Source organism: Plectropomus leopardus, chromosome 18, assembly GCF_026936395.1.
Source record: "Plectropomus leopardus strain MGB_pleo_1.0 chromosome 18, ASM2693639v1, whole genome shotgun sequence".
Lineage (NCBI taxonomy): Eukaryota > Metazoa > Chordata > Actinopteri > Perciformes > Serranidae > Plectropomus > Plectropomus leopardus.
The window spans coordinates 31,838,424-31,865,052 of NC_142193.1; the positions used below are offsets into that span (position 1 = coordinate 31,838,424).

Consider the following 26,629-nt stretch of genomic DNA (forward strand, 5'->3'; position numbering starts at 1 on the left):
GAAACACATTTACTGCAGCTGGCCTGCAGACATCAGCTCCCAGAAGACAAATGAGTTCATGGACAGCTGCGAGAGCTCAACGGGGACGTCTGGTGGACATCAGTGGAAAAGCAGGTCCAAAATGACACACAAAACAGACTAAAAACAGAGAAAGAAGAAGAGGTACGGACAGACAGAGAGCTGGGACACACACTCATAGATTAACGTGACATCAGTCGCAAAATGTGCTTTTCTGACTGTGAAGAATTTGTTTTATAAAATGTAAAAACGGTATGTGGTAAATATCTCATCATTTTGGCTGCAAAACTTTTTTTTTTAAGTTTCTGAAAATCCCAGCCCGCAGCAGCACAGACATTTCCAACGGTCCGCTCCAGCGCGCGGACATGTCTGACAACGCGCTTCAGCGCGCGGACATGTCCAACAGTCCGCTCCAGCGCGCGGAAATGTCTGACAACCCGCTTCAGCGCGCGGACATGTCCCACAGTCCGCTCCAGCGCGGACATGTCTGACAACCCGCTTCAACACGCGGACATGTCTGACAACCCGCTTCAGCGCGCGGACATGTCCCACAGTCCGCTCCAGCGCGGACATGTCTGACAACCCGCTTCAACACGCGGACATGTCTGACAACCCGCTTCAGGGCGCGGACATGTCCCACAGTCCGCTCCAGCGCGGACATGTCTGACAACCCACTTCAGCGCGCGGACATTTCCGACGCCCCGCTCCAGCGCGGACATGTCCAACAGTCCGCTCCAGCGCGCGGACATGTCCCACAGTCCGCTCCAGCGCGGGGACATGTCCCACAGTCCGCTCCAGCGCGGACATGTCCAACAGTCCGCTCCAGTGCGCGGACATGTCTGACAACCCGCTTCAACTGGAGCAGTTTTACAAACTGTCTCGCACCTGTGAGGTTTTACAACAAACACACCTGTCATAGCGCGTAACCAGTACACACGGAGGTGGCTATAAATAGCGCTCATACCACTGACTCATCACATGCACCTGTAAGCCAGGTATCACCAACTGACGGACAACGGTCCGGATCCGGACCTAAACTTTGTCCTGTCCGGACCTGTGCGCAAATTTTAATAAAATGTAAGAATGAGAACAATATTTTTTAAGGAGTACTGCTGGTTAATTAGTGGAAAAATAATGGAAAGCCACATTCAGAACCTCTAACCGACTCTCACAATCTCTCAGTGTGCATGAATTTACCTGAAGTTTGTTTAAGATGGAGTTTTTCATTTTTATATAATGCTGGAAAGTTTAATCAATAATAATAAATCATATGTTTATTACACTCCAACACACCATGGTCACATGAAACTGTGTCAGTCAACTATGAGGGCAAAAAACAAACCACAAAATAATCATTCATCGTAATCGAGATAAAAATGTTCAATTAATAATGATTCTGATTTTAGGTATGAGGTTCGGACCTTTACCGGGAGGAAATTTTAGCAACTGGACCTCTTTGAATTTGAGTAGAATACCTGTTTTATAACATAAAAAAGGCCGTTTTGAGTGACGACGTTTCATTTGTACGAGCTATCTCAGTTAAATCAAGCAAAGCTAGACAATGACGCTAAATAATGATGCTGTGATAGCAGCGAGACATGAAGACATAATAAAACCCGCATGTAAAAATAATATCAGAATAAAATACATCTTCACATTGATAAAACCGTCTTGAAAATACTAGTAAAAGTAAGACAACATAAGGACAAAATGAATGCACATGATGCATAACATAAGATGGAAAATAAAATAAATAAATGATACTCACTGACATTATTAAAAATAAAGCTAAAAAAGAGTATAAAATACATAAAGGTGTAAACTAACATGGAAAATATTTGTTTTTTTCCTCACAGCCATTTAACATGACTCTTAGCTTTCTTGTTGTTTGATAACCATAAATAAATACAAATATTTGCACGAGGGCGAGTAGAAGTTGACTTTGGGCAGGAAGCTACATTTCTGACTGACTTACCCGGTCGGACAAGTGAGTCAGATGTTTATTGATGCCTGAAGACAAAAACGTTGAGCCCTGCAGAAACACAAGGACGCAAATGTTAAAAAAAAAGAACTATTTGGACTGAACACCAAAGAGTTTTTTTACTGCGTGCTACCTTGATGTTTCGCAGGTCAACCGGTTTCTTCTGCCTTTGCTACAAATTGAACATTTTAGGAATGAAAATACAAAAAATTACTATGAGCGCTGATATTTCCCCAAACAAAGAGACAGCAGATATAAAACTGTGCATGAAGGGATGAAAAAGTTTTCCTTTTGTTTGTCAAACATTCATTCAGAAACAAAGATTCGGTGTTATACTGAAAAGAAAAAAAATACAAAAAAGTACAAACAAAACAAAACAAAAAACTCAAGAAAAGAATTTTTTTTTCTAAAAGTCATTTTTAATTAATTGACTAATAAATAAAGTTTTATGGACATTTTATCCCACATTTATTGATGATATCTGTCATTCGCTTATTTTCAGATCATTTCCCCATCACCTTTAAATTTTTTGGCAGTTTTTGGGACATGTCTTGCAGAGTTGCTCATTATGTTTTTTCCCGTGTTTTTGAACCAAATCAAACCAGTTTTTTTCACAGAACTTTGAAAGCTGGTGAAAAAAAACACCTAAATGCAGCGAAAGAAAACTGATGTCGATCCAGATGTTAAAATAAAGACGACAGAACTCATTTTCTGTAGCAGATTTGTAAAAAGTTCAAACTAATGTTTAGAAGCAACTTTGATAATTTTGAGGAAAAGCCGTGACGCTGAAAGTGGACGTTGTTGCGTAACTCTGAGCTGTTAAATAGGAACCTAAAGGTTAAAGAACAGGACACTCCTCAGAAAGTTACACATCAACTCTCCGCTCAAGGACACTGTGGACACAGGTCGTCTTGTTCAGGAGGTCACCGGTATTTTTCCCATGACCCCTTGCTTTAAACATCACATTCTGCTGCCAGTCTGAAGCACATGCGCAGCCCGTGAGTGACCTACACTCTGACTTTGAGGGATTTTATCACCTGTAAGGTATGAAGACCGCTAAGAGACACCATTTCATGTTCAAATCCCCCAAAAACTACAAACTGAAGTCCACTTGTTGTCAGGAAAAACAGGCTGCTGGTGTCGTGTTACGCAGCAAAAATGAGGGCGTGTGTGTGTTTGGCGGGCGAAGTCAGCATGAAGACTGGAGGTCTAATGAGTGATGACTGTGCATAGATAGAAGCCAAAAAACGGGAAATAAGGACTGAAATAAAGACTGAAATAAGGACTGAAATAAAGACTGAAATAAAGACTGAAATAAAGACTGAAATAAGGACTGAAATAAGGACTGAAATAAAGACTGAAATAAGGACTGAAATAAAGACTGAAATAAAGACTGAAATAAAGACTGAAATAAAGACTGCGAGGACACAATGTGAGAACCACAGGAGCCATATTTCACTTTTTATGTGCTTGCATGTCCACCTTGCCGCAGTCCAGCACAGACATGCAGACGTGCTGCACACATGTGCACATGCACAGCCCCCCCCCACTGCTCCGTCTGCCTATAGCTGCATTATCTTTATATACATCCATACATTTAACCCGCGTGGAATCTCAAACAGCCATGCCTTCTTTTTTAGTCCTCTCCTTTCAAACTTCTCTCTCATTTGTACTTTTTATTCTCCCCTTTCTCTCGTCCCCTCCCCCCACTGAGCCTGCCTCCCCGCCGCTGGCAGTGCACATACCATGAGCACACACATGCACACACATGCACAAAAGCTCGTAAAGCAGAGCTACACACCCCCCAGCCAGAGAGATCACATTCAGTTGCAGCACACTGAAGCCCCTCTCTGCTCGCTCCTGCACTTTTTGAGCCGTCACTCTCAGGACCAAGGCGCCCCATCTGCAGATAGGTAGGACTTCATGGGTTTGTTTGATGAATTCAGCCTCTTATGACGAGTTTCTGCACAGGGAGACACATGTGTTGCTCAAAGTACACCATGTTCCCTTTTGTCTGTGTGCACATGGACCCACAGGGAGGCGTGCGGCGAGCTGCCCGTTGACCAGGGAGGAGGCTTTTTTTGTTGCTCAGAAACTTTGCAGAACCTGTAGGATTTGAAGAAATGTCAAGAATTTCCTCTTAATATAATATAGCATGCATATATAGTGTTACTTTTGTACTTTTTTGCTACTTTATGGTGCAGTTTGAGTCTAATTTGTGCCTGCTTTATCTGGTGTCCTCATGCCACACATTTTATTTATGCATGAGAGCTTTATGTCTGCAAGAGGTTTTTCCATGCAGGGAGTTAATTGGTTGGCATTTTATGCTGATGTAATTTAGGCTCTGCACACTTTTTTTCCTCGTCTTTTTGGAATATGAATGAGAACTATTTTAGGAAACAGCAGAGGCCGGTAAATGTGAGCTGTGCATGTTGAGCAGAGGTTAAAAGTAGTAGTAGTAATGAAGTTTTTAACCTTTTGAAATACAGGCAACAGCAGAAGAAATAACCCCACAATAGGCAAGAAATTAGTAAAAAATGAAAGACAACTACCTGAAAATTAGTAAAAAATAAAATAAAATATACATTTTGAATTTTTAAAAAAGGCGATTGAGACATGTGAAAGTGCTCAAAAATATTATAAAATCTGCAAGAGAATTTTAAATATCTACTTATGATTATTATAAATGTAATTTCTCACTAAGCTTTTTCTTCTTTTTTCCTTAAACATTTTCCCTAGCTTTATAATTTCAGGTTGCTTATTGCTTTTTTTTCCTTCCATGTTTTTGGAAGAAATCAAGTTTGCTCAGAGTTTAAAGTTTTAAATACCAAAAAAGTGATGCAGGGTTTTCCTGTGGAAGTAGTTTGGAACTGGGAGGCGCTCACGAGGGCATGAGGACTACATATCCCATGAGTCATAGGTTGCCTTAAATTAGCAGATCCTCGCCAGGTGTGCAGCCGGTGTAAAGGTCAGAGATCCTTCAGAGAGCTGTCGGTACGCACGAGACAGGTGAGACGCCAGGACAAATTTAAATCATCTAAACTCGCTTAATTTGTGTGTTTTGGAAGCAGAGCAGAGGAGTGTGCGCACTGGTGTCGGCGCAGTTTCATAATCAGGGTGCAAAGTTTGCAGGAGTTGATGAGTTTGCATTTCTGTGCACACAGAGCGCTTCTGCTGGTTTTCGTGCAGTTTGACCTCTGCAGCTGCAGCTGCTGCAGCGGCGGGTTGTTGTGTAACGTCGTCGCTCGTCTAACGTAACACAAGTGTGCGTAATGTGTCGCATCGACGGTGCATGAAAATGTCGATCACAGAGCTTCATCTTGTTAAAGGGCCAGTTCACACAAATCGCGTTTCGTCTTTTGTTTTGTGCAGAGCACGAAGGCGCAGAAATGAAACTGAGGCAAATGAAATCCACTTGTGCTCCGAGTTTCGATGAAAAAAAAAATCCTGAAAAATAAAAATTAGCATTATAAGTCAGTTATCAAAGGCAATGGTGTCATCATTATAATTCAAGCTTCTTTGTAGTTTTTTTTTTTGCCAAAAAAAACAAAAAACATAATAGAAACTCAGATCATGTTTACTTAGATTATATAAAAAAGCTTATTGTGGGCATTCAGTATTAGTAAAGAAATAAATATGGCATTTCTGTTGTTCAACTGAAAAGTTCAGTTTATGGACAGAAAAATACACATTTTAAAAACTGTTTGTTTCAATAATTGTTCAAGCAAAAATTAAAAATGGAATATTATATAGTTCCAGGATCTCATATTGGAGGCATTTCTGTTTTTTTTTTGTTTGTTTTTTTTTTCATGACATTTTAAACTAAATACTAATAAGAGTAATTTAAAAAAAATATTTGCGGCCCTAGTCTGTCCTTTAAAAGTTCCATTATGGACATAAATACTTTAAATACATGCTTTTTTTTTCAGTGCAAATTGTATTTTGTATGCAAAAACTTTGCGTCACCGTTTTAGCTCCATAACAGATATTTGAAAGTTTGGATGAGAGATGCAACTAAACTTAAGATGATTCAGGACTCAGTTATTTGTCATTTGTTTGATGTATCTGCTCACAGTAAAAGACAAAATGCTTTTATGCCGGCCCACAGCGGTGCAACAGAAAATAATAAGATATAAATGCTAATATAGCTACATTTATCTAAAAACTTCATTTTTAATACAGCCTACTAAAACTAGACCTGCTAATAATTTAAATAATATAAATAAACTGGAACTTTCTTCCTTTTTTTTCAAACTCCAACTTTTATTTTTCAATGCCAAAACTCGCCGTCTCTGTCTTTGCTTCATACTCTTTGACCTTGAACAGCTTGTCTCCGTGTGTCTGCTGCTTCAGCTTCAGCCTGAATTAATGCCGTATACCCTCTACTGCGATACTAATCACGAAGACACTGGTGAGAGACAAATGTCCTCTTGTCTCTGTTTGTGTCCCAAACTTTGTGCTGTCTTACCGTCCCTCTCTGACCTCTGGAGCGTGCAGCCATGTGCTCAAACTGCAGCAGCTCGGCGCTAAATCTGCCACCAGGTGGCACAACTGCACGCAGGACGCACTCCATCACACTGTGACCTGTGCTGCAATGTAACTAAGTACATTTACTCAAGTATTTCAGCATGACTTTGAGGTACTTCTGCTTGAGTATTTTATTTTCATGTCACTTTATACTTCTACTCCTATATTTCAGAAGGAAATGCTGTATTTTTTCACTTTGCTACATTTATCTGACAGTTTTAGTTATTTTACAGATTAAATGAAATGAAATTTAAATGAAATAATAGAACCGTTTATGCAGAAAAGGCTGCAGCAATTTGTTGATTAATCAGTCAAAGGGCAGAAAGTACATTTAAAACTATTTTGTGTCTTCTATTTTATATTTTAGTTTTCAATTTTTTGAGTGTATTTTCTGTTGTTTTTAAAAGTTTAGTTTTGGGTGTTTTCTGAAATTTTTAGACTTTAAGATGTTGAGATGTTTAAGATGTTTTTGTTTTTTTGTGTGTGCTTGTATTTTCTTCTAAATTTTCTGTTTTTTTATTTTTTATGGATCTGTCTGTCTTTCTTTCCATCTGTCTTTCTTTCTGTATTTTCTTACTTTTCTTTCTTTCAAAATGTTTACTTTTGGGTTGTTTGTTTTTCTGCATTTTGGTGCTTTTTTTCCCTAAATTTTCTAATTTGATTTGAATAATTTTGAGTTTGGGAATATCTTTTTTCCTTTCCTTAGTATGATTTTTCAGTTTCTTCTGTATTTTGGTACCTTTACTCTTAATACTTAAAGTACTACTTAAAGTACAGTACATCATACTGTGTGCTGTTAGTACTTTTACTTAAGTAAAGGATGTGAATACTTCTTCCAGCCCTGCATTGCAGATGAGCTGTGAATAAATTAGTGAATGTCTCAGTTTCTGCACCTTTTTTGACATATTTGGGATTAACGGCGTGTAAAGTTGACGCTCAGGTGGGTGGAGCTCCTCTTGCAGCAGTTAGTGACCTGACCTCTTTTGTCCGTGTTGCCCAATCTTCAGCCTCTGCTCCTCACTCCGGGTCACTGCCCCTTCACCCCGGCCCCCCCGCCTCCGCCCCTGACCTCTGTGTGCACACGTGTGCTGCCCACTCACATGTTTATCTCCTCCCACCTCGTCCCGTGCGCCCTCCCCCTTCCACAAACTCACTCTCAACTGTCTCTCTCTCTCTCTCTGTCTCTCTTGGTGGCTCTGGGTCCATAGGCGGAGGACAGGAACAGGACAGGACACGCACCCTCAACACCACACAGCAGCACCGCAGACATGTCGGACTCTGAGACCGCCGCCGCCCCCGCCGAGGCCCCCGTCCCCGCCGCTTGCGCCGCCATCAAGGCCGACCTGGACAAATGGTAGGTGATGTTGTTTCTTCACTAAACTCGCGGGACGCTCTGCGTTCACCTCCTGAATGTTCTGCAAGTTCCTTCAAACGTTCGTATTCGCTGAGATGACCAGCTGAAAATGACGGCGCCCTGAGCAGAAACTCAAAAAAATTTCAATCATTTACAAGCTGTCCAGCTGCTCCACATCACGTCCAAGCTCGCTGCAAATATTACTCTAAGTTCAGGGCTAATCGAACCTTGCACCGGTTTAATGGCGACTGAATTATAGAGGACAGCATCATCCTAAAATGCGCCATATTAAAATGGAGTCTCTTCGCCGTGGTCGCCGCGGAAAACCACCAACAGAGATGCACGTTGAAATGTAACTGAACTGGACGTCCCTGCACTCAGCGGGGGGCGAGGGTTATGAAAACTTGGGGTTTCCTTTGTAAGGGAGAGTGATTTTAGGATTAATGATGTGCGGCAGCGCCGTGATGTTTGATGCTCATCCGCACGCATGGATGGAGGCTGGGAATCTGCTCACGTCACCAGCCTCCCTTTTCCCCCACAATTCCTTGCGTCAGCTTGTCCCTGTCGTCTCCTCTCGCCTCGTTTTGTCAAGGACACCAGCTCAGAGGTGTTTTTGGGGGGTTTGCATTTATTTGGAGCTGACACTGTTCTCTGTATGTGTGCAGAAAGATGTGCAGCAACACTTCAGTGAACATCTTGATTTCTGTAAATCAGCCGTTCGTTTCTCTGAAAGAGTTTCAGTTTCTGCAGACGGAGGTTATGATGGAGGGTCACTGAACCGGAGCTTTTGTCTCTGATCTGCTGGATTTAAACTGATATTCTTAAGCCCATTATCACAAATCACAGTTTGCCTCAGAGGACTTTACAGCAGACACCATCCGTCTGTCCTTAGAGCCTCACATAGACGGACCCAAAACTCCCCCCAAAAAACTTTTTATTGTCATTCAGCAAAGACATCAGAGATGCAAAGCAGAACAAAACTACGAGCATGGCTCAGTTTCAAAAAACCCAAAACAGATAAAAACAAAGAGCAGTGTCAAAAATAGACATCAGGAAATAAATATGTATAAAAAATGAATTAAAAAAAAGTTGGAAAATTGGTAGAAAAATCAGGAAGAGCAACTGAGGAGACGGACAGACGTGCAATAGTGTCATAAAAAACAGTTATATAACAATAGATGATAAAATGATCAATAGGAGAGACAAAGAAAGAGAAGCAGAAATGCACAGCAGCAATGATGGTAACAATAACACAACATATGATACTCATAATAGACATAAAAATAATAAATATAATTATATTTGTAGGTGGCGATAACAGTCACGTGTATATTAAGAGTGGAGGCATGGAGGCATGTTGGCATCATCTCAAACACTCGAGGGATGATTTGACGTGTACATTTTCGTGTTTTGTTTCTGCAGAGTAAAGACATTGAGTTGTTGGTGAACGCCGTCCCGTCTGCTGCCGTCAGACTGTGGGTCTTGATAAGGTGACGATGTGGGCGTGAAGCCTTTAGATAAGACGACAGGTTGAGGCGGAGGAGGCGCGGGTGGTTACTTAATCGTGTGTAACAGTCGTCAAACAGTTGACAAGTGTCAACTGGACTTATTTATTAATGTCAGAGGACGGACCCATTTAAATTTACTGATAGTTTAACATTTCTCTGACAGGTCAGTGCTTAGGTATTTTGAATATAAATGATCTATAATAATCAGGGTTGCAAACTATAAGCATTTTCTTTAATCGATGAATTTGTAAAATGAATGATCAGTTAATCGTTATTCAAAAAAAAACATTAAAAAACTTGGCCTATTTCAAACAATAACAAATGCATTTTATAATAGAATAATAATAGACAGGACTCAGCACTTTTCTCGGCACTCAAAGACGCTTTATATGAAATGCAAAAGAAAAAACAAAAAATGTGCAGTCAAAGCTCACAGCAACATGCATATGTTTTCACGTTAAACTGTGAAGGATTAAGACCTTTACCAGATGACAACAGCTGCATAAAGATAACCAACAATTTTCACGACTTTTAGGTAGAAACTCTTTTATTTACAGCCAAATCTCTACTTTAACACTTTTCAGATTTTTTAATCAACTGCAGAAAAAATTTGGCGACTTGATTCTATTGTTTAGTTTTTGGTTGTTGTTTGTAGAAATGTTCATTGATGTATGGTCAGATTTTTGAAAAGGCCAATGTTCATCATTATTATTTAACATATCCTGCAGGTTTTGTAACAATTAGACAAACTATTTCAGATTTAGAGTCTGATTTGTGTTAGGCCATGTGCTTTCTTTTTTTTTTTTTTGCATTTGTACACCTCATAGTGGTCAGTTTGGATGGATTTTTCAGGTGTTGTATTTTAGGTACAACCTAAAGTTTTTTTTGGTGATTGGCTCAGCGGTTATAGAGTTAGGTCTATTTAAATACTGAGTCACGCCCCTTTTTTAATTTAATGGATCAATATTTTCAAAAAGCAATGAGATATCAATAAACTTTTGCTAATCTTTAATGAGCTTGGTCTAATAATGATCCACAGAAAATTTGGTACAGATCAGGTCTATGTGTTAGGAAAAGTTGTTGTTTTTCAGAAAATTCGTAATGGCAGAAGATGCAGACCTTCATGGTTCTTGAGGCGTTTTTTGTAGATCACATTGAGCTCAACTTGTGAGTCAAATTTCAAGTGAATCCGACTCATGCTGTAGAAATTATGACTGTTCAAATTTGACCTTTAATTATAGCGCCCCCATCAGGTTGACTGGAGTCAAATTTATCCGGTTTGCATTTGTGCACAACTTGGTGAAAATTTCAGGTGTGCACGATGTTCCAACTCAGGAGATTTTGCTGAAATATTTCTGAAGAAAAATAATAAATCGACACAAAAACGACACAGTTTCAGCCCCTGAACACAAAATAGCACAAAATGCACAGAACAGAAAACCATAATGTGGTTACATATTTAGTTATTGCATTTTCTACGTAAAACATTTTGTAAATGTTGGTGGTTGTTGCAGCAGTTTGTAGCATTTGGAAAATAATGCCAGACATGGTTTTGAATCCCAGTAAGCAGCTCGTCAGTCTTTGGTAGTGTGAGCTCTTGTGTCGGAGCTGCAGACATTGTTCAGTCCGGTCGAGGAGACGAATTTAAACTTTACTGCCGTTTGTTAAAGGTCTATACTGGGAACTCTGGCCAAGGTCGGCTCTCTATAGGCGGCTTTAAAGCGCCGCACAGGGTGTTTATGATGATAAGGAGGTCTCGTTGTGCATGTCGTGGTCTTGGGTCATTAGTGCATGTGGGCCGTTACATGCGCATATCAGCAACACATGAACACATGACACTGAAAGGTGGTCTGTCGACACCAGCGTATAAATCCTTAAAGGGATAGTTAGAATTTTTTTTTTTTTTTTTATCTTTTTTTTCAAGTGGGGTTGTCTACATACAATACACATTAAATATAATAAAAAAAAATCAAATATAACTTACATTTATAACATATAAATGCTTAATAAAATATATAGTATAATATGTATAATGATAACATTTAGAATATAATTCGATTAATTTCTTAGCGACAGATTGATCGACTGTCGATTTCGGTAACTGTAATCATCACTGCCAGTGTTAATCTGAGGGCCACAGTGGCCCCTCACAGGATACCGCTGCATACTTGACCTGCTGGCCCTGCGTCCTCGACCCTCAGCTGTGAACTCGACATGCCGCGGCTGTTTGAGAACCGTCAAGATGTCACCGACCTCGGCTCTGGTCAACTATGTGCCCAATGAGCGCCTTTGACATCGTCTCCGGCGACGTGTCAAAGTAACAATCTGACATCGAGTTAAAGCCGCAGGTGGACGTGCTCGTCACTCGTGAAAGTACAAAAGTCAGAAAATAGTTTAAAGCCAGCTTTTATCATCATTTATGTTATATTAAAGGAATACTTCAGCCACAAAACGATGATTTGTATTTATAAGTTGTGAGAAAAATTAAATGCAGGAAGATTTTGTGTTTTGTGTTTGGCGAGTAAATCTGAGGCCACGTTTAGACGAGATGAAGACCCACTAAAAACGGGAAAGTCTTTCCTTAGCATGTAAAAACAAAACAAAATAAAACAAAAAACCAGTTTTATAATAACACTGCGAATTATCCTTGTGCATACGGATCCGCAAAAACAAGCAGGAACCGTTGACGTGTAGACGTCCCCTCAAAGCTCTGCATGTGGGGCGGCCTTTGTGTCGAACGCTCCCACGCATCACCACGTGCTGAAAGATGCCGCTCTCCGGTCGGATCTTCCGTTTCGTCGTCCCGACGCTCCCTCGGAGCTCGCTGTCGAGTCAACATGGCCGCCGGTGTAATCCACACCAGAACCTTCGTGTATTTATAGAGCGCGTGGACAGACGTGTGTCTGCATCAGGCTGTATGTGCAGCATACCGTGACATGTCCTATAGATCACGTTACCGCTCCACCTGACACCTGCTCCTTTAAGCAGACAGCCGCCCCTCACACACACACACACACACACACACACACACACACACAGGCGGCCATGTTGTCCTCATGTGGAGGTGATCAGAAGAGTCTTTGCGCTCACTTTAGGTCACATTTGTTTCAGGATGAACTTTTCCTGACAGAAGAATTCGTCTTTTTTGTTTCGGTTCGAGCAGTTGTGACCTTGTCCAGGTCATGCAGAGGTCAAACATGAGCAGCAGGCTCGTGTTTTAGCCTTTAATCTGCTGCGTGTGCAGAATATTTACCTTCAGACGCGGCATCTTAATATTTTAATATTTCGATGTTTTGTTACGTGCCGATTTTTCCCTTCAGACGTTAGAATCACGGCAGCAGTGATGAAGAGCGGCTGTGTTGAATACTAGAAGAGAGGAATCACTGACCGTCAATATCACGATGTCGAGAATTACATCCAGACATCTTCACGAATTTTCCCAAAACTAAAAAAAAAAACATTTGTCAATTTCAAGAGTACATCAAAACAAGTACATCAGTGTTCAAATATATTTCCCACATACAGTAACACATTCCCACAGATGAGTAAAAAAAAAAAATAATAACAATAATAATTCTAAAAACGGTAACAAATTATAAATACCTGAAATACACAAATAATTAGCTAATTAATAATAATAATAATAATAATAATAATAATAATAATAATAATAATAATAATAATAATAATAATAATAAGTGATGTAACCGACGTCAAAGTAAGAAAGTAAAATGAAATAAAATAAAAGGCATATATACGGGAAGAGGGTGACAAGGAACTTAACATGAAACAACTCAAAAAAATAGCAAGAAAATAGTAAAGAGTTAATGAAAATTACCTAAAAATAAGCAAAACAAACAAAGAGCACAAATGTTGTGCTGTTTTTTTGACACATTTTTAAGTGTATAATTGAATTTTTAAATAATATCTCTTGATCCCCTCAGCCAATTTTCAGATAATTTTCTCGTCACTTTTTACTTATTTGTTTACTTGTTTTTTAATGAAATCAAATCGATATTCCCACGTTTCAGAGGTTTAAAGTTCGTTAAAGGCGTCTGAATGCACCAAAAAAAAAACTGATGTCGATCCAGGTGTTAAAGGGTTAAACGCTCAGTGTGGATTTGGACATAGGAGCTATAGGACCTTTACTGGCATACGCTGCAGTTTTTCTGCTAATATTTACCATGAAACCCCTCAGTAACATGTTAGTGGTGAGCTGGTGTACTTTGACACTCCAGGCTCTGTCGTAACACACACACACACACACACACACACACACACACCACACACACACACACACACACACACACACACACACACACACACACACACACACACACACACAGTTACTGATTGCCTGCAGCTGCATGTGCACACATGCGTGTACATTCTTGCTGGTGGAAACTGTGCTGGTTTTCATTTAGGAATTCGGTGACTCTGCAGAAGTCAGAAATCTGAGTGCTGTAGTTGAGTCACAGCGGCACGGCTGGGCCGCCCGCTGCACGCTGCACGCTGTACCGTCTATCGGTCCAGTAAACACACCTTAAAGTCAGAGTTTCTTTGATTTTCTTGACTTTGTGAAACGCAGCGAGACAAATCCTCTTCAAAACGCCCTTCAACTAGAGCAAGTACTCTAGCTTGCGCAGACATTTTTAATTTTAAGGATATTCTGTAAAATAGCTCCCAGCGGGGCATTTCCTGAGGATCGCCGGTTTTCCGGTGGGGGGAAAAAACATTTTGGCTGAAATGTGTCCTCACTGATGCATTCAAGTCACAGAGCTGAGCATCTGTTTGTTTATTTATTTATTTATTTAAAAAAACGTTATATCCGGTTAACTTACCAAAATCCAGAAGGACTTTTTTACAGCACTGACCTGCTCTGGGGGTTTTTCTAGAAAGACTTCTCAAAGATTTTTAACATTTGTTTTTGCTTTTTTTTTTCCTAATCATATTAATGAATTTTTCAGCTGTGAAACAAAATTACATTTATTTTATGTATTTTCTTATATTCCTTTCAAAGTTTTTTTTAAACAATATTTTATTTAAATTTCAAGTATATAACATGTACATCAATGTAGAAATATATTTCCCCTCATACAGTCACACACTCCCACAGATGAAGAAATTAAAATGAACAATGAAAATAATTATAATAATCACATTATAAATTAACCAAAATACATAAATTATTAGATTAAAAAATAATGAAATAAATTAATTAATAGTAAAAGTAAAATGATATAACAGACATCAAAGTAATACAAATTAAATGAGATAAAATTAAATGATTAAAGGAAAAGGCACGATCTATACTTTGTTATTCATACAAAATTTACTTTTCAATCAGTGAAGCATGTTTTGTTTTCTATTTTTAGCACAAAATGAGCAAGGAGATGATTGTTTCCTAAACCTGCTCAGATTCATAATCCTTTATACCAAATAATACCAAGATACTTACAGTTATACTTGTAAGTTAAATCTTAAGGGGCATGACATTATTAACAGAAAAAAATATTCTGCTACACATTTTATGCTTTATTTTATTTTATTTCATTTCATTTTATTTATGCATTATTTAATTTATTTTATTTATACATTATTTTATTCATATCTTAGTTTATTTTTTCTGCTTTTTTCAATCTTTTCTAAAATCTTGACAAATTTTTCAAACAAAGCAAAAATAAAATCAGCAGTTTACAAAAAGACGCCTTTTTGTTTTCCAAGGTCACAAACCTAAAAAGTTTGAAACGCAGTTCAAAGACGCCCGTTATTGATCTGCGTGTTTCCCCGGCGGATATTAACAGTGCACACTCAGCCTTAATCACATGATCTCCCGGCTGATATTTGGCCTGGACATCATGTTTTACGGCTCGCACCTGCTCACTGATCCATTATGCATGTTGGTCCCAGAGGACGAGCTACAGCGAGCGCCGTCTAAATAATTCAGCCCTCACTTCCTGATTGTGTCCGAGACGAAGAGGACGACGTCACTCTTCACTCAGCGGCGAGCGGTCGGACCTCAGCACGAAGTTTAGATCCCAAATCATGCTGGTGATTTTATGTGGATAAATTCACTGTCTGAGTAAAGATTCCCAAATTAGAAATAATTTTATAACCCTCAGTTGTCTTGAGCTGCTTTGACACCTTTCCGATGCTCTTTAACCCTTTAAAACCTGAGTAAAATGTCCCACACATTGCAAGAAATTAGTAAGATGAAAAAATAGTTTAAGAAAAAAGAGGGGAGTATTAGCAGAAAATCATCCAAAAAATTGGGAAAAATGTCCTGAAAACTATTTATGATTATAATTATTTTGTATTTATAATCTATCATAGAAAAACTTCTATTTTTCCCATTTGTTAGGTAATTTTATTGTACCCTTTTTACAAATGTATTGCCAACTCTTGGGCCATGGGAGGATTATTAAAATTATAATTATAAAATTAGCCAAAAAAATGTCCTGAAAACCATATTCATAATAACACTTTTATATTTATGATCATGTCATAGAAAAAAACTTATTTTTTCCAGCTCTTTTTATGTTTTTTTTTTATTTTTTACTTATTTTTTTCATATTTTTTAGATATTTTTATTGGACCTTTTCTACTTTGTTTTAATAAAATAAAATAAAATAAAAAAGGGTTAAATACAGTCTTAACAAGTACCTCGCAGTCAACTGACCGGATCTGCTGCTGTCACCCAGCTTTGCCCCGTGAACCTGTAACGTGACCTCGCTCAGAGTCGGGTTGTCTCTCGGGAGATTGCATGATGCGGCGGTGGTGATGTCACCGACCCCCCCCACAAGCTCTGATGCTTCCTGTGATGCCTCTTTGTGCACAAATATATACACATGTATGCAAACATGTCAAGTGGATTTCAAATGCTGAATCTGCAGCTGAGGGTGATGATCAGAACAATAAAGGTTTTTTTGAACCTTTGTTGTTGAAATTACAAATTCAAGAGTGTGTTTTCAGTGTCACACAAGATGATTGAGATGATGAGTGGCAGTTTTCTCTGAGCTGCTCGAGTTCTCCCTTTGTGTTCAGTCAGCTCCTCTGTGTGTGTGTGTGTGTGTGTGTGTGTGTGTGTGTGTGTGTGTGTGTGTGTGTGTGTGTGTGTGTGTGTGTGTGTGTGTGTGTGTGTGGACAGATTGTCTGACATCGCACTGCGCTGATGACCCAACATCCCTGCAACAGGAAGTCAAACACAAGCACTCATTGACTCTGTCCAAGCGCGCACACACACACACAGTAACAGAAATGCATGCCTGCAGTGACACAAACTCAATTCCACACACACACACACACACACACACTCTCTCTTTGCTCCATCCCTCCTGGCAGAGTAAAGCGCTGAGTGATAATCTGCAGCAGCCAGCTGTGAGTTACATCACAACACAAAGAGATAAACCATCAGAGATCAGCCTGAGGGGCTCAGCGAGTGTTTTAAAATGATGGTTGTGACGCTGTTTGTTTCCGCTTTTTACATTTACAGAATAGACTTTTATTTAACCCTTAGAGACTGATTGGTGCATTTTAGGCACTTTTCATCCTTCCTGTTGTGATAACTGTGTGTATGTTGATGCATGTGTCCTAAATGTAGTCCAGATTGTGTATTTGAGTGTAATCAGTGAATTTGCAGCTCAGCTCCTACAATAAGTCTAAAATACACTGTGGAAACTAAATAGTTACATTCAGACTGTTCAGGTCCAAAAATGCTCCATTGAAACCCATTCAAACTGACATTTTTGATCCCACAGCCATCAGAGCAGAAAAACAGGACTTGTATTATTTCTGGGTGTCATTCTGGGCTTTTCACTCTGAATTTGTCATTTTGACTATTTTCCACCTGATGAGGTCATTTTGACCATATTTGGCATATGGAGGAAATACATGCTATTTCCACTAGGTGACCTGTCACAGTCAATGTAGCTGCTGATCACTGACAGATCCCAGACTGTCAGCAGCAAAAAATAATCTACTTTGCATGTAGTACATTGAAAATACTGCGTTTTTTTTCTTCATCTAAACACCTTGTGGCATCATGACAAGAACCTGGCATTTAAAGGGTTAAAAATCTAAAAATGAATGAATGTTTGATATTTATGATTAGGAGTGATTTCGCTTAAAAATGTAACTTAATGAAACCTGCTAAGGGTTAATCCTGTTCAGTGTTACGTGTGTGTGATACAGAATCTGGTGTACTGGTCTCAGTTCTTACTGATTTAAATGCCTTTTTTTAAATTAACGTGGATTTTATGCCTCCATGTCAGCAACAACCGTTTGTCTCATTCTTTTGCACGTAATGTCTCAGGAACGCCGTGAGGAAATTTCTTCAAATTTGACACAAACATCCACTTGGGCTCAAGGATGAACTGATTTTATTTTGGTGTTCTTAAGTCAAAGGTCAAATTGTGATCTTGCTTCGGTTTCATTTCTGTGAGCATGGTATGTCGAGAATGCCTTAGATGAATTTATTCAAATTTGGCACAAACGTCATTTAAATCTAATGATGAACTGATGTGATTTTTTTTTTTTTGTAGTCAAAGGTCACTGTGGTGTTGCATCTGTCTCATTCTTGTCAGCGCGATATCTCACAAACAACTTGAGGAAATTTCTTTAAATTTGGCACAAACGCCAGCTTGGACTCATGGATGAACTGGTGTGATTTTGGTTGTCAGAGGCACCTGTGACATCGTCTGTCTCATTCTCAGAAATAGGATATCTCAGCATTTTGAAGGATTGCCTTCAAATTTGGCACTCGGACTCAACAATGAACTTATTAAATTTTCTTAGTTTATTGGTACATTAATGATAACAGAATTTCACACGAATGTCCAAAAAAATAAGATGAAGCGGTTACGTTTTCTGGCCACTACCGAACGTCATATCTCCGTAACAGAAGCGGACACATTTGGTTAGATGCTGAATTGGTGGCACTAATGTTGAATCTGCTCCTGTGTGTGAGGCGTCCGTGTTTCAGTAGCTTCTTTGCAGTGACATCGATATTTAGAGCGTCGTCACGTGTTTTAATTTCGAACTGAGTCATGATGGAGGGATTGTTCAGGGACGAGGGCTGATGTCCCGGTCGAGGAGGGATTGGAGGAGAAGCAGAGATGATGTCATGATGTGATGGGAGGAGCCAAGGGTTTTGGGTTTACATTCATGCATCGTGAGACTCCTCCCACTGTGGGCTCACCCTCTCATCTCATCTGAGTCTCATCATCTCGGCTCGATCACGCAACCTCCCTCCTCCCCCTGCGGTGTCCTATCACACCGATGGCTTCGTCCACATGTCTCTCTGTGTCCCCCTCTCCTCCCTCTGCCTCCTCCCCTCTCTCTCCTCCCTCTGCCTCCTCCCCTCTCTCCTCCCTCTGCCTCCTCCCCTCTCTCTCCTCCCTCTGCCTCCTCCCCTCTCTCTCCTCCCTCTGCCTCCTCCCCTCTCTCTCCTCCCTCTGCCTCCTCCTCCTCTCTTTCACTCCCTCCTCTCTTCGCTCCATCAGCCTGATGCGCTGTGGCAGTGTCTGCTGGAGGAGGAGCCTGAAATAATCTGTTAGCCAGCTTTCTCTGTTTCTCTTTCTCACTTTTCATCTCCTTTGTCCTTTTACTTTCCTTTCGTCCTGTCTCCTTCTTTTTAAAATTGTTTTTATCTTTGTTTTTTCTCATTTATTATTATTTATATTTTCAACCTTTCGCTGTTTTTTTTTTTTGTTGTCCCCGGGCATTTCTGCAATAATTGTTTTCTACATTTCTTCCTTGTTTTCTACTTTTTTTTTTTTTCACCTTTTTCAACTTTTCTGTCTTGTTTTCTACATTTCTGTCTTTTTTGTTTTCTACATTCCCTGTTTTCAGAGTTTCTTCTCATTTTCCACATTCCTGTCTTGACTTCTACATTTCTTTCTTTCTGTTTGTTTTTTCTTTCTCTACATTTCATGTTTTCTGCTTCCCTTTCTTGTTTTCTCATTTTATACATTTCTGTCTTGACTTCTACATACTTTGTTTTCTCTTTTTTTCTAATTTTCTACAGTTCTCTCTCTCTTGATTGCTACATTTCTTTTTTGTCTATTTTTTTTCTTGTTTTCTCCTTTTTGACTTCTACATTTCTTTCTTTCTGTTGTCTACACTTCTTGTTTTCTCCTTTATTCTTGTTTTCATTATTTCTTGTTTCCTACTTTCCTTTCTTGTTTTCCTTCTTTCTTGTTTTGTATTTCTCTCGTTTTCTACATTTCTGTCTTGACTTAAGCAATACTTTTTTTCTCGTTTTCTACATTTCTTTTTTGTGTTCTCCATTTTTCTTGACTTTTACTTTTCTTTCTACATTTCCTTCTTTTTTTACCATTACCTTATTTTTTATACATTTCTTTATTTCTTGCTTTCTACTTTTCTTTCTTGATTTCTATATTTATTTTTTCTACTTGTTTTCTACCTCTTTCTTTCTCCCGTCTTCTATTCTCTCCTTTTTTTCTGTCTTTGTCAGCAGTTGTATTTCAGATTCAAAGAATAATCGTCATTTTGGGGAAATTTTACTGGATCGAATCATCATTCTGGTTCCAGAAGTGCTTGTGATCAAACTTTATTGAGTTGATGTTGTACTGAAGGACGCTGAGCACCCTGACATTATTAATCACTTTCTATGTCTTTATATAATCTTCCAGAGGAGGAAAACCATTTCATCCATCTTCACACGTTTTATTGTTTCTGCCTTTGAAGCCTGTTGGCAAACGAAACACGCATCTGTTTTGTCAACAGAAAGAGTCGGACTGAAAGTTAAGTCCGATAACTGCTGACTAAAGCTGAAGCTCAGTCAGCCCTCGCTCTGCGTCCAGCTCACATGACGTCTTTGTGAACAGGTGAAATGCAGCTGCCGTTACTGAAATGAAACGCTTTTTATTCAAAGGTGAGATCTGACCGTCTCTCCTCTTTGTTGCAGCGTGGCAGAGAAGGGAGCCGAGGGCTGCAAAGATCTGATGGAGGCCTTTGCTGCTTGTGTGAAGAGTGCAGCTGAGGGGACGTCATGAGGAGTCGCCCTCCAACCTCAAATGTAAGGATGTCCCAGAAGCTGCTCGTTCACTCATCGGGGTTAATTATCAAGCTATTTCTGTGACTCACCTGCAGAGAGCCTCATTAGGTGCAGAAAACGTGTTCTTCACTCTCGTAAATGCAGTAACTATAAAGAACATCTTTGGGGAATTGTTTCAGATTTGGCACAAACGTCCACTTGGGCCTGACGATGTACTGATGTGATTTTGGAGCTCAAAGGTCACAGTGACCTCGTGTGTCGTGTGTCGAACACGATATAATGTATATAGCACCACAAGGTAATTTTCAAAATTTGGCACAAACATCCAGTTTGACTCATCAATGACCTGATTAGAATTTGGTTGTCCAGGTTCACTGTGACCTCACAAAACAAATTTTTGGCCTCAAGTCAAAAATTCATACATTGATTCTATATTTTTTGATTGTTACATAATTAACTTTGTAGAGTCCAAGGCAACATCGTAAAATGTGATTTTTATGTTGAACCAAAAGCACAAAATCCAAAGGATTTCTATTTTATATGACGGACAATCCGCAAATCTCACTGTTGGAGAAACGAAAAAACCTGATAATTATTAGTTGCGCCCGTTAGCGGCCTTTCTTCTTGTTCTGCCTTGAAAATAACAAATGAACAAATACTGACGTCACTCCAGGTTTCAAAGGGTTAACCCGCTCTCTAGTTTCAGCTCACACACGGCGTCCTCCTCCTCTCATCCCTCTGTCCTCTCCTTCAGGTCCACTGCACTGAGTCCTCCAAGTTCCCAGCATTCCCTTCTGCACAACAACACTGGACTGAATGATGACAACGGTGACGATGACGACGATGAGGATGAAGACGATCACGGCGTGACAAACAATGTGTTGATTCGGGCTGAATTTGGGATGTGGTGGCAGTAACCACGGTCTCCTCCCCCCTGTCCTCCCCCCTGTTATAGGCTTATCTGGTGTCCCTCCGTCTTACCGCCCTCCTGCTCCCCGTACGGCTGACATGCAGCACCTCGACATGTAGACAATTCCAGAAGAGCTGAGCTGTAATGTAAATTGTCGACTTGAGATGAAAACTTATAAATGGAAATAAAAGTATCAAATAATTGGTATAAAAACTGATTCTTGATTTTTAGCCACTTTTTGTTTCAATATTTGACATCTTTCATGAAAATATAAACCCTGAACATATAGAGTCCTAGCTTTGCCTCGTACGTGAGAACCATTTCTGTGTATTCGTAGAAAATAAGAAAAAAAATCCCAAATTTTTACAAAAAACCTCACGAAAAAGAATAAAGGGGGAAAAAAATCCAAAAATAAAAAAAATGTATTTAAAGAAAATGCCTTTCAATCCCTTTTTTCTTAAAAAGAATGTATTTTTGTAATCCAATGATAAATAAAAAGTATGTATATATATATATATATATATATATATATATATATATATATATATATATATATATATATATATATATATATATATATAATTTTTATTTTTTATACTTTACTGAGTCTTCTAGGTATGTGTGCTGAATTTCACTATTTAATCAGTGGGAAGATTTTTTTTTCTAACGAAACAAAACAAAAAAAAAAAACTCTCTTTATTTCTTCTCTCTATTTATTTACTTATTTTACCTTTCTCACCATTGGCTGTGTTACTGTGTTTCCATCCTGTTGGTTTGTAGTCCCTCCCCTTTAAAAAAGACTACAATTCCATTGAGCCTCTTTCCAGGAAGTGACACAGCGTCTTTTTGGAGGGAACCGAGAGGAGTAAATCAGGGTGAGCGGTGAGTGTGACTCGTTTCACCGTGTTTCTGTGTTTGTTAAACTCTCCCTGTGAACAGCTAAATGATGAAGAAAGGCGGACTGATGAGAAGACCTTCAGGGTCATGTGACAGAGGTTGTGTTTGTGTGGAAAGGGTTAACCAGCTGCAGCAAACTTCCCACCTGTCAGCTCTCTAACCCTCATTTCTGTTTGCAGTTTTCCAGTCGCTCTTTAATTCACACCAGAAAGCGGAACACACAACCACAGCACGTTAACTCTTTAACTCCCACACAGGAACTAAACTCTGTCCCCAAAACTGGAGCTCAGGTAACGACAGAGACGAGGTAATCCACCCCAAACCCAAAAGGATTACTGTCTGAGCGCCTGAGAGACGTCGATATTTATTCCGACAGTCAAACTGTCACTATTCTTATATAATGACAACAAAACAATCCGACCTTTAAAAAATCCAATTTATGAGGCTGAAATGTTGCTACATTAAAAAAATGAGCCCAACTCATCCTAACTACGCACGCACGCACGCACACGCACACACAAGTGCGCGCACACACACAAGCAGACATCAATGCTGTCAGCTGTCTGTTTGGCCCCGCGGGGTTCATATGAACTTTTTTGGCTTCACACCCGCTCGCTCCCAGATTAGCCTCTGATTCAGCCAGACGCGTGCGTGTGCGTGTGCGTGTGCATGTGTGTGTGCGTGTTTGTCATATTAAAATCCATAAATAATTAAAGCGGTGAGCAAAAGGTCAGTCAAAAAATGGAAAATAAATAAATTATAATACAAAAACAATAATTAATAATATTAGTGTGACGATGATTATTAATAATTATTATTATTGTCATTATTATTAATGATAATAATAATAAATGATTTAACTGAAGGCTGTTCTTATGTGAGAACAACACATCAGTTCTCTTATATTTTCCCATTATTATTATTATTAATTATTCCTGCATTACATTACATTACATCAATATAACCAATTAAAAATTATATATCTCCATATCAAAAGTGTTCACAGGTCTCTTGTGTTTTTTAAAGAACCACCAGAGGGAGCCACACCTGCTGCACTCATTGTGTATTTATCATATATGTAGTATCATAAAAGAAGTACTCAGATCTTTTACTCAAGTAAAAGCAATTCTACCACAGTATAAAAAAACTGACAAGTAAAAGTACTGCATTATTATTTTTTCTTAAATGTAGAAAAGTGTTAGCATCAAAATATACTAAAAGTACCAAAAGTACAAGTATTCATTGTGCAGAAGAACATTTCATAATAATATATATTTATATTGATTGATCGTTGCTGCTGTACTGTATAAACGCAGTAATTTATAACAAAATATCATACTTAATGATCTCATTTTTTATGCAAAATATTTTTAATATTTTAGTGTGTGAATTGACCCTTGTGATCAATAACATTTTTTCTTAATCTACAACTATACATCATAATTTATGTGTAATTTGAAATATTAGCCAATTGGCAATGGACTAAAAAAAAACCAAAACAAGACCCCAAAATTAGCAAGAACTTAGAACAAAAACTGATAAAAATGATAAGAATTCTGTAATTTTTAATTTAATTTGATTTGATTTGATTTGATTTGATTTGATTTGATTTGATTTTAGAAATCACACCAATCATTTGGGGTTCAGGGGTTTAAATACTTGTGAAAGTTGTCTGAAAGCAGCACAAGAAAAGTGATATCGCTCCATGTTTCAAAGGACTTATTTTTTATTCTTTTTTATTACTAATCAGTAGAGTAGAAGTACACTGGAAATACCATAAAATAACAATACTTACCTCAAAATTGTTACTTACTATACTTAAATACAAAAGCAAATATACTTTCCAGCACTGTAGATGATAAAACGACCTGTGCAGTTTAGTGTGTGTCAGACAGTCCAGGTGTGCACATGTGATGTAACCGTGTGTGTGTGTGTATGTGTGTGTATGTGTGTGTGTGTGTGTGTGTACACAACATACATGACCGTGCCGTGTTTCCGGGAATGTTCTCCTGGTATCAACATGTGAAAGACACACAGACGACTTGTGAGGATCCTTCGACACAGAACGGTTATTGAAGCGAAGCGAGCTGTGATCTTCAGCCTGATCTTTACAAAGAGTCAGCAGAAACAGCAGCATTAACCCTTTAGGGCCCGCTTTTATATCACACACACACAAAATGTGCTTTTCAAAATGAAGGAATGAAAAAATACATCAGTATGATTTTCTACTTTTTTGACCAACACCAGTCCTCATGATAAATATAAAATATTCATTCATTTTCAAATTGTTTTAAACTCTTAAAATGGCAGTTTTGTCATGATGCCACTATGTTTTTAGATGAAAACCCCGCCAAAAAAATATTTCCAATACACAATCTGGACTACATTTAGGACACATGCATGAACACTCTCTCTCTCACACACACACACACACACTCACACACACACACACACACACTCTCTCTTACACACACACACACACACACACACACACACACACACACACACTCACACACACACTCACACACACAGCTGTACCTCCCCTCACCCTTTGGCCTTTAGGCTCCTCTCTCTCTGCAGCACAAATATGTCTCTCCTCCCCCTCAGACGGATCTGATGTCCACAGTGTCCACAGCAGTTTGTCCTCGCGTTCATGTGACTGCATCATGTGCTGTCATGTACAGTGGTATGTGTGTGTGTGTGTGTGTGTGTGTGTGTGTGTGTGTGTGTGTGTGTGTGTGTGTGTGTGTGTGTGTGTGTGAGAGTGTGTGTGTGTGTGTGTGTGTGTGTGTGTGTGTGTGTGTGTGTGTGTGTGTGTGTGTGTGTGTGCATGTGTGTGAGAGGTAGGATTCGTTGGATTCATCTAATTAACCCTTTACAATTAGAAATTTTGTTGCTCTACGTTCAGACGGTTTTCAGAAGTTATTTGAGTCTTTGACACCTGAGCACAGTGGTTTAAAAAACACGGGGGCGGGACTTGGCATAAAGACAAATTGCTAATAATACTAGTAATTAAAATGATTTTATGTTAAAAAAAAATCATTTTCATTCACTTTTCTGTGTTTTCTGGTAATTTTATGTAACTTTTTTTAACCCTTTTTTTGGGCGAATTGTTGGGCCATGTTTGTGTAGTTACTCGTTGTCTTCTCACTTGAGAAGACAACGAGTAACTACACAAACATGGCCCAACAATTTTGAAAGAAATCAAACTAATTTTTTAGGTTTTCAAAGGGTTAAATCCAGTGTTGTAGGAGTCTGAAGTAATAGTCTGAAGGCAGCACAAGAATGATTTTGATCCAGGTTTTAAAGGGTTAATCCCACTGCTCACGCTTTGCTGTCCTCATAGCAAAGTGTAAAAAAGAGATAACATAACAGCGCCATCCTGTGGTCAGAAAATGCACTTACAGTTCCCAAAACTTCAACATTTCATTGTGACCAACATGTTTCTGAGATTTTTCTGTGACAAAATAAATCACAATGATACATCTTAATATAACATATTAAAAAAAACACTGTGGTGCTTAAAGAAGCGGGCAAATGGAGGTTTGAAATGTTTATCAAACTGTAGAAAACAAAAATTTCTCTTTTTGTCGTGTAACTTTTCTCTGTTTTTTGTAACTTTTTGTCTCTTTTTGCTTGCTCATGTTGAAAACTGTCCGTCCCGCAGATTTAAACGGCAGGCACGGACCCACATCCTCACACACGACATCAATAGATAATCTGAGCTGCATCAAGAGATTAAGATTAAAGGGGATAAAGATTTGGGAGTCGGCGTCATACAGATATCACAATGTGAACATTAATCACAGCATGCAGAGGTTCAGAGCACGTTCTGATCCGTCTCAGAGGTCAGTCGGTACAGTGGCTCTGCGCCGGCTCATCGAGGCTTTTATTCACATTTTCATTTTATTTCATCTAAAGAGAATTAAGCGTATTAAAAAATATAAAATCTATATTCAAGATTATGTCACATTTACAAGCTGTGGGGTGGATCATGAGTTTTTGTTCCATTTGTTAAATTATTATTATTATTATTGTTGTTGATAAGACAGAAAAGACAACATTTAAAAACATTTAGCAGGTGCCAGCCATAAATGTTTTTTTCCCTAAAATCAATGTACCCCTTTAAATTAAAGCTGCAATTTAAAGAACATATTTTTTTGTTTTTTTTCTTTAGAATTTTTTAGAGAATTTGTTTTTAATTTTTTTTTTTTTTAGGTTTTTATAGAAAACCATAATGTTTTTTGTTGTTGTTGTTTTCTTTTTCTTAATTTTTTTTTTCTTTCAAGAAAACCAGGGGTTTGAGTTTTAGCAATATTTTTTTAAATGAGTATAAAGTGTGATGCTGACTTGGATCATGTTAATTGTTGTCTGTTCTGACATTTCTGGTAATTTCTGGTTTTATAGAAAGCCTTTA

General features: G+C 38.7%; 1 long non-coding RNA gene across 3 annotated transcripts in view; it reads left to right on the forward strand.

The window, feature by feature from the left end:
- Positions 1-21,532, forward strand: part of LOC121956321 (uncharacterized) — a 32,938-nt gene extending 11,406 nt beyond the window's left edge. For 2 of the 3 annotated variants that reach the window (XR_006106694.2, XR_015774853.1), the window contains exons 3-6: positions 2-3,912; positions 7,735-7,880; positions 20,316-20,426; positions 21,160-21,532. This is a non-coding gene — a long non-coding RNA (uncharacterized LOC121956321). Of the gene's footprint in view, position 1; positions 3,913-4,859; positions 5,009-7,734; positions 7,881-20,315; positions 20,427-21,159 lie in introns of those variants that run through there. The other variant, XR_006106695.2, reaches the window with a different exon arrangement.
- The last annotated feature ends 5,097 nt before the right edge of the window (positions 21,533-26,629 follow it).